This window comes from Callospermophilus lateralis, chromosome 14 (assembly GCF_048772815.1).
Source record: "Callospermophilus lateralis isolate mCalLat2 chromosome 14, mCalLat2.hap1, whole genome shotgun sequence".
In the NCBI taxonomy this organism is placed as follows: Eukaryota; Metazoa; Chordata; class Mammalia; order Rodentia; family Sciuridae; genus Callospermophilus; species Callospermophilus lateralis.
This window is the reverse complement of record NC_135318.1, coordinates 99,830,908-99,838,597: the sequence shown is the minus strand read 5'-3', so window position 1 is coordinate 99,838,597 and position 7,690 is coordinate 99,830,908.

Genomic DNA, 7,690 nt, shown 5'->3' with positions numbered 1-7,690 from the left:
GATCATTAATAACTGCCCAAATCATATGATGACAGATTTCGCACAACTCCTAATAGAAAGAATTACACCACCTGTAAACTGTTCTTCATATGTGTACATGCACATACACACATGTACACAAACAAAAATCAGAGACTGAGTTCTTAAATATAACTACTGATGATAGGAAGATAGTGAGACATAGAGAATGATCGGTGAGAACATAGGGACACAATCAGCAACACCCTAGTGTATGAAGTTCTTCAGGATAAATGACTCATTGCTTTCACTGCAAGAAAAAAATGAACAGAGAACTTTCAGAATAAAGAAACTTAAGAGACAGGTGAATTCAATTGCAAAGCATAGGCCTTTTCATCCTATGAATCAAATAACCAAACCCTAAAAGAGTATTTTGTTAGGAAAACTGGAGAAATATAAATGCTGATTGTCTGTGTGGTAATATTAAGAATCCTGTTATTAGCAACTCAGAGGCTGAAGCAGGAGGATAACAAGTTTGAGACCAATCTGGGTTAAATTACTAAATTGTGAGACCCTGTTTCAAAACAAAAATTTAGGATAGGGCTGCAGATGTACCCAGGGTTAAAGTGCATGTCTGGCAGTACTGCAGCCTTCAGTTCTATTGCTGAAACTGGAAAAATAAAAAATGTTATTTGCATGATGGCCATGATGATTGTATGTCCTACTTTTCTATTTATGAGTGAAAAAATAAGATGCCTTGCACTTATTTCTAAATAATATGGAAATACAGGGCAATAACAAATATAAGTAAAAGCAAAACAAACTTGCACTCATGTTGTCAATTGTTGAAAACAGATGATGAATACACATGGATGTGGAGACGTCTGGGATGGATAAGAGAGATGGTTGGATGTAACGATAGATACATAGATAGGTTAATGGAAATTATGCCATCTCCTTGGACATGTTACCACAGTGGAAAAGGGGCCTAAACAAACAAAAACATAACTTTTGGGACTACACTTAGAAGATATAAGTGAAATGAAAATGTCGCCTAAGAGTACCTAAAGCAGGAGTGGGTCACTTAGTGAGCCAAAGGGGATATGACAAAAAGAGAAGCACTTGCTAAAGTGCAGTGAACTGAGGAAAGCCTTCTCTTTACTTCCCTCGACCTGCATTTGATTTTTATACTACAGACTTAATGATGGGGTTTTGAAAAGAGCAGCCACAACAAACCTACAACTAACACCCTACTCAACGGTGAAAGACTGCTTATCTCCACACATCAGCTCAAGACTGATCTGTGCACTCACGCCTCCCATTCAGCTCAGTATCAGAAGTCTAAACCTGGGCTATAAGAAAGGAAAACCAATATCCAGAAAATTCTCAATCCATCTTATTTAGGTTCACTGATTGGTAAAATAAATCAGGGAGAAAGGACATTCTAACATGTGAGTCCATTTATTCAAGAGCATCAGATTCCTTACATTTGTTCAGATTTTCTTATGTCAGTTTTTGAGGGTATTTAAAAATGTTTATCATATAGATCTTAACTTTCTTGTTTATTCCTATGAACTTTATATTTTCTTTTCTCTTTTTTTTATTAACCAAAAGGCATTAATTTCTTTCATTATATTTTCCAAAGCTATGGGTTTCCAAATGTTAATGTTATACTCTGCTACCTTACTACATTTTGTTATTATTTGTATCAGGTTTTCTCTTGATGTTGTCTTTTGGACTGAGAGATGTACTTTATCAAATTAAGAAAGTATTCATTGAATCCTATTTTAAGAAGCTTTTTAATGCTGTATGTTATCAAGTATTTTTTTAGCTTTCATGAATATGATCCTATATTTTTAATCTTTGGATCTACTAAAAGATTAAAAAAAAACTACCTATAATCAGCTTTTGAAACCATTTTTTAAAGTTCTTGAATTTTATTGTAACATGTAATTATACTTTCTATCCGCCATAAACTGTATAATTCCAAACCAAGTTTTCTGTAAGGAGAAACTGTTTTCTTAAAAATTAAGATTCCTGGGTTGGGGTTGTGGCCCAGCGGTAGAGCGCTCACCTAGCACGCATGAGGCCCTGGGTTTGACCCTCAGCACCACATAAAAATAAATAAATAAAAGGTATTGTTTCCAATTACAACTAAAAAAATAAAATTTTAAATTTAAATTTTAAATTTACTTATTTTAAGTATTTAGAAAAATAAAAATCCAACAGGATCTTTAATAAAACATTAAGCAGGAAAAAAAACAAGAAAAGAAAGAAGAAAAGGCATCCCTGTTGGAAGGAAAAAGTACAATAAACTGTCCCTCTTCACAGATGATGTGATTAACTATATCACTATCAGACACAGGAAAATCAACAGGGCAACAGGACATTGAGTCAACTGAAACGGCGCTCCCGCTCCCACAAGGTCACATGACCCTTCCTGATCTGTCAGTTGAATTTGGCTTTTCCATCCCCAAAAGATACCAGGTTAGGCTGGTAAAAGAGACAACACAGGAAAAAATTCTCCAAAATAAACACTCCTACACCTAACAAGTGAGTTTAGCAAGGTTACAGGATACAAGTGGTTAAAAGCAATTCTTCGTAGAATTCTCACATTTCTGATCATCTTTCAAGCAGAGGAATTCTCAGATTTTCATGTGGACAACCTTTTCAAGAATGTTGTACAACTGAAACACACAGTGCTAGCAATGAGCATAGTAGGGCTTTTCATTGGTCAAGAACATGAGAAGTTCTCTGATTCTGCCTCCAGCAGTCACCACTCAGCTCTAAGCGAAATGTAACATCATGCCTTGTTTACCAGCAAAGACCGCTCTTTCCCTCTGCACCATCTTTCCTCTTCCACGTTCTCTATTCCTTTGCTTTAAAAAGAAAGATTGAGATTTGGGGCAGAGGTCTGATTTTCTGAAAGAGGAATAGAATTCCATATGCTCCCATCTGGATATAGAAGAACTAGGGTTTCCAATTTTCAGGGCTCTGTTAGACCAAGACATCTAAATAACCATCATATCTGATTTCTTGTGGGAACAGAAAACCCAAATTCCATGAAGTGTCAGAAGTGGTCTGCAGTAGAGGAGGGAAGCTGAAGTGACCTTGTGGGAGTACCTTCAGTTGACTCCATGTTGCTATGCTGTTTTTCCTGTGTCTAAATGTTATAGAGGAACCTCTAGGTTATGGGCTTATACTTCTTTCTACTGTAAGTGCCAATGGGCCAGTCAGGATTCAGTGCAAATGCCTGTCCCCTTCAAAGATCCAAAGCATTCACCATGGAGATGGTGTGTCGTACATTGGCAAGTCAGAAGCCAAGATTTCAAAGGCCTTGAATGCAGTATAAGCACATCTCTGCCACTGAGGTTTCATGTTCTGTTTGAACCATCCACCAAGTGAAAGCACTTCCTGTTGTCCCTGTACCTGAGCCTTTTATTCACACAAGACCACTCCAAAGCCCCATGGACTGCTGACTGTCCCCACACCCACCCACATCAAGTACACAACTGAACAGATTTTCACTAACGACCCCCATCATCCCTTGCCCGGCTTGGCTTCAGCTAGAGCTCCAGCTTTGAGGATTCAAAAACTGGATTCATAACCAGTCCCCCCTCCTCACCAGCTTTGTGATGCTAGACCTACCTTTGTGCCTCATGGGTGCTCCAGTGTCCCCAGCTCTTCCCTGGGAATTACTGTCTCACGGATTCATAACCAGTCCCCCCTCCTCACCAGGTTTGTGATGCTAGACCTATCTTTGTGCCTCATGGGTGCTCCAGTGTCCTCAGCTCTTCCCTGGGAATTACTGTCACACCACTTCCTAGGATGTCATTGGGCATATGTGCCCATAAATGTCTGTATTGTCTGTGAAACTCAAAGACAGGATTCACAATTACAAGAAGGAAAGAATGAAACATAACTCATTCAGGCCTGTGTCCCACACAGGGACCTGGGCAATGCCACTTTCCCCTCTTGTTTGCAGTTCCCACTCTGATCTATAGTCAGTTTGAAGCTATTGGGATTCAGACTGTCAACCCTCTAGCATAGAACTTCCCAAGACTTCTTGTGAGATTTCACATTGGCCCAAGTGCCTCTTCTCAGTCTAGGAGATAGGTAACCCACAGAGACTCTAAGATACCATAGCTTCCTGGTTGCCTCTTGTGTCTAAGGGATAGAATTGGGCAAAAGTGATGGGATGTCATCTCCAAGATTGAGTTATGGCTTCTGTCTGGCTCCCTCTCCAGCATTTTCCCCAACTCTGTCTCCCTTTCAATCTTGATCCAAGGAATGAAATGATATGCTGTCTTTGTATACAACTTTGTGGTAAAGTCCAGTCCTCCCATCAGAAAAGTGTTGAGTCTCAGCCAAACTGGTTTTTTACCAGGATCACAGGCGTAAGCTCAGAGGCAGATTCTCCCAACTAAGCCTCAGTGGGGTCTGCAGTCAAAGCCTCCAGGGACATGGAGACAGAGGCATCCAGCTGAGCCACCTTGGACCCAGTTGCACAGAAACTTGACCTTATAAATGCCCATGGCTTTCAGTTGTGAGTTAGCGGGTGATGATCCACAACTCTGGACATTGAGTGCAGTCTCCAGGCTGTGCGGTGTGGCCTAACCTATCCCTATCTGCCCAGGCCCTCCAGCCGTATTGGTCTTTTATCCATCCTCCTCTTGTGGCCACACTGAATCAGGACTTCCAATTTCTATGTGGCCATACCTTCCCCAACACACTGTTCCCAAAATGAGCACGACTGGCTTCCTTTTGTCATTCTAGTTCCTGCAGCAATGCCATATCACAGAGATGGTTCTCAGTCCCCACCTAGTGACTCCAGCTTTCCTTCACACTGGGCCCTATTTTGCCTCTGGATCTTGTTCTATTCTTTCACATGCATCTGCTTTGTGAATTTTGTGCACCTCCAGCTGCAGATGTGCAGCTACCAGAGGGTAGGGCTCATGGTGGTGATTTTCAGAGCCTGTGCAGGCCCAGCATGACCTTTAGGTAGGGTGAGTGCTGGAATACAGTGATGAGTGAAGAAATGAATTCAGAAACCCCCTGCCTCTTAGTTGCTCCTACTATGCACAAGAATGCTAATGATGGGAGGTCCCATGGCATGGGACACTTTGGACATACCATGACTAGGGCCCTCTGAGCATGGATAATACTGCAACCCCTCGTGGTCAGCATCAGCACTATGCCCCAGGGAGGAAACCCCAAATCAAAACCTTGACCTGAGTGTGGGTATTCCCAAGGCAATGAGATCTCAGAGTCCCTGGTGCAAAGCAGTAAATCCTCTAAATTCCAGGGGAATGAAGGGAAATCAGAGTCTCCCTTGTTTCTTTTTTCCCTCTGCAGGACCCATAGTGTTGTCCTCACTTCAGCCAGGGCTATGACCCTGGCCCCATACCCAAATGAGGATCATTAGATTTTAAAAGGACAGTCCTTTCATTGGACCCAGTGCTATGGGCCAGGCTATCTGGGCAATGACCAAACACATCCCATTTTACAGTGAGACTCCATATCATGTAACAAATGCTTCTCCCATGGGAAAGCCCCTCCTCTGTACCTATTAATAGTTACCTGGCATAACATACTTGGCAACACAAAATAGCAATTCTTATACAATGTAAAATTGTTCTTTTTGGTTTCCATTTTTCTTGGGCAATGTACCTTCTCAGAGATTGATTGTCTAGACGTTAGTATCCATTTTCTAACTTGTACTGAACTAGGGTCAGTTTGACCCACTTCCCTTCTTGCTTGCTTGCTGCTATGCCAACCTGGAAAGTCCCATGGGAAATACCAACGTACCCATTGCATTGTCTTGCTAACTGCCTAATTCAGTTTCTGTACCTCCTTGCTTGTAGCTACATCACCCCAGATGGTTTTTTGCCTTTAAATATTCTAAAATGTTCAGGCTTGGGGCTGTTCCTTGCAGAAAAAGTTATGGGAGTGCGGAGAGCGGAGAGCAGTCACTGGCTGTCTGGCTAAATAAAGACTCTTCAATTTGGACAAAACTGGGACGTGTGTGTTTTCTGAGTGACCTGCCCCACGATACCAGGAGGAGTGGCCCAATCTAACAACCCTCTGCATAATCCAAGTCCCTGTTCCCCCAAACCCCAAACTTCTTGCTCTTGAGAAAACCTGGGAAAGGAAGATAATTTTCCAAGGATCATGTTAGGCAAGTGATTCATAGATGGTGAACTGTCGCCACCAGAAACTACTGGGAGCATATATGGACCTTGCATCCCTGGCTCATGCAGCTGGATTTTCTTCCCACATTGATTTTTTAGAGAAAGTGAGGCTTCTCATGTGGCACCCCCACACTAAGGCATCTCTTACTTCTTCCATGGGAACAAGTGGTGGGCAATGGACCTCATACCATGTCTTTCAAGAGCATGCTGGGGCATCCCCAGCCCATCCTGACCCTAGGGAACCTTGGGGACATCCCACAAACAGAATAGCATTTCTCCACTTCAATGCAAAGATCCCAGGTGAGAGCCCTACATTCCTCTCTGGACTCTGCCCCTGTCATGTGCCTTGAACAGTCCTTCCTCTTTCCTGTCATAGTTCCTTGATTGTCCTTCTATGGTTAGTTCATGGAACCCAGGGGCTTGTGGCCCACCCTACCCTGCTGTTGAGATCTATAGAGAAAGTAGTGACACTGTGGAATATGTCTGGGAACCTTTGTATGATGGAAAGTCCCACCCTCCAGGTTTTCATCTTCAAGGTAATGTGTAGAAAGGGAGCCAGAAAGGTTCTGCCAGATAGAGACAGGTGTGAGAACTGACTGAGCCTCCAAAGGTGCCCAGGTCTCTGGGTGCAGAGTTAGTTTTATGTGGAATTGCTGGGGACCCTGAAGAAAACCTATTTACCTTGATGCAAAGAGAAGGTGGACTCCCTCAGTCTGGTCATGCTGCTGTGCTTCTCAGAACCCTGGGACATCCCAGGTGTGTGGAGGTGGGAGTCCACATAACATCCCAGTCTGCACCTGGGCACCTCTATCTGGATTTGAAGCATGTGTATCTGCCTCAGGGATCATCAGAACAATGTAACCCCCTCTGAAAGTGGGCTTAAAGACACTCAGGTCTGAAATAGCCCTGCCCTCTGGACTCCCTAGTCCCTGTTCTTTAGGAGACAACACCAATTCTTAGCCCACAGACTGGGCCCACTCAGATCCCAGGAGAATCCAGGTAGTGTTTTTTCTACCTCTAGCCTTCATGACCCACAAGACAGTGTGTGGATGGACAAAATCAGATTCCTCTTCACCATGGGGATGGCCCCAGCCCACTTCTTAGCATGCTCACGTCTGTACATTGGCCTGTAGAGACCTGGAGAGGAGGGAACCCACAGGCTGGGACCCAAGACCCTAGATCCTATGATCAGAGCAGTCCACTGACATGAACAAACAGGTCATAGCACATAGTCACCACTACCTGTCACTGAGAATTCAATTGAGACACCTGCAGAGTTGAAGTTGACCTGGTATTCCCAGGAGTGGGGGTAAACTGCATCCAATTACAATGACGGTTTTCACAAAAACATAAATGTTTTAGAATTTCACTTATCTCACATTCCCAGTAATCAGGTTCATAAAAATATAAAGTAGAATTTTCTTTTCTTGGGCCTGGGGAGGGCACTAGAATTCAGTATTGACAGCAAGATGAGAGTCCTGAGAACAGATGGTGGTGATGGCTGTGCAGCAACATGAATGTACTTAATGCCATTGAACTGT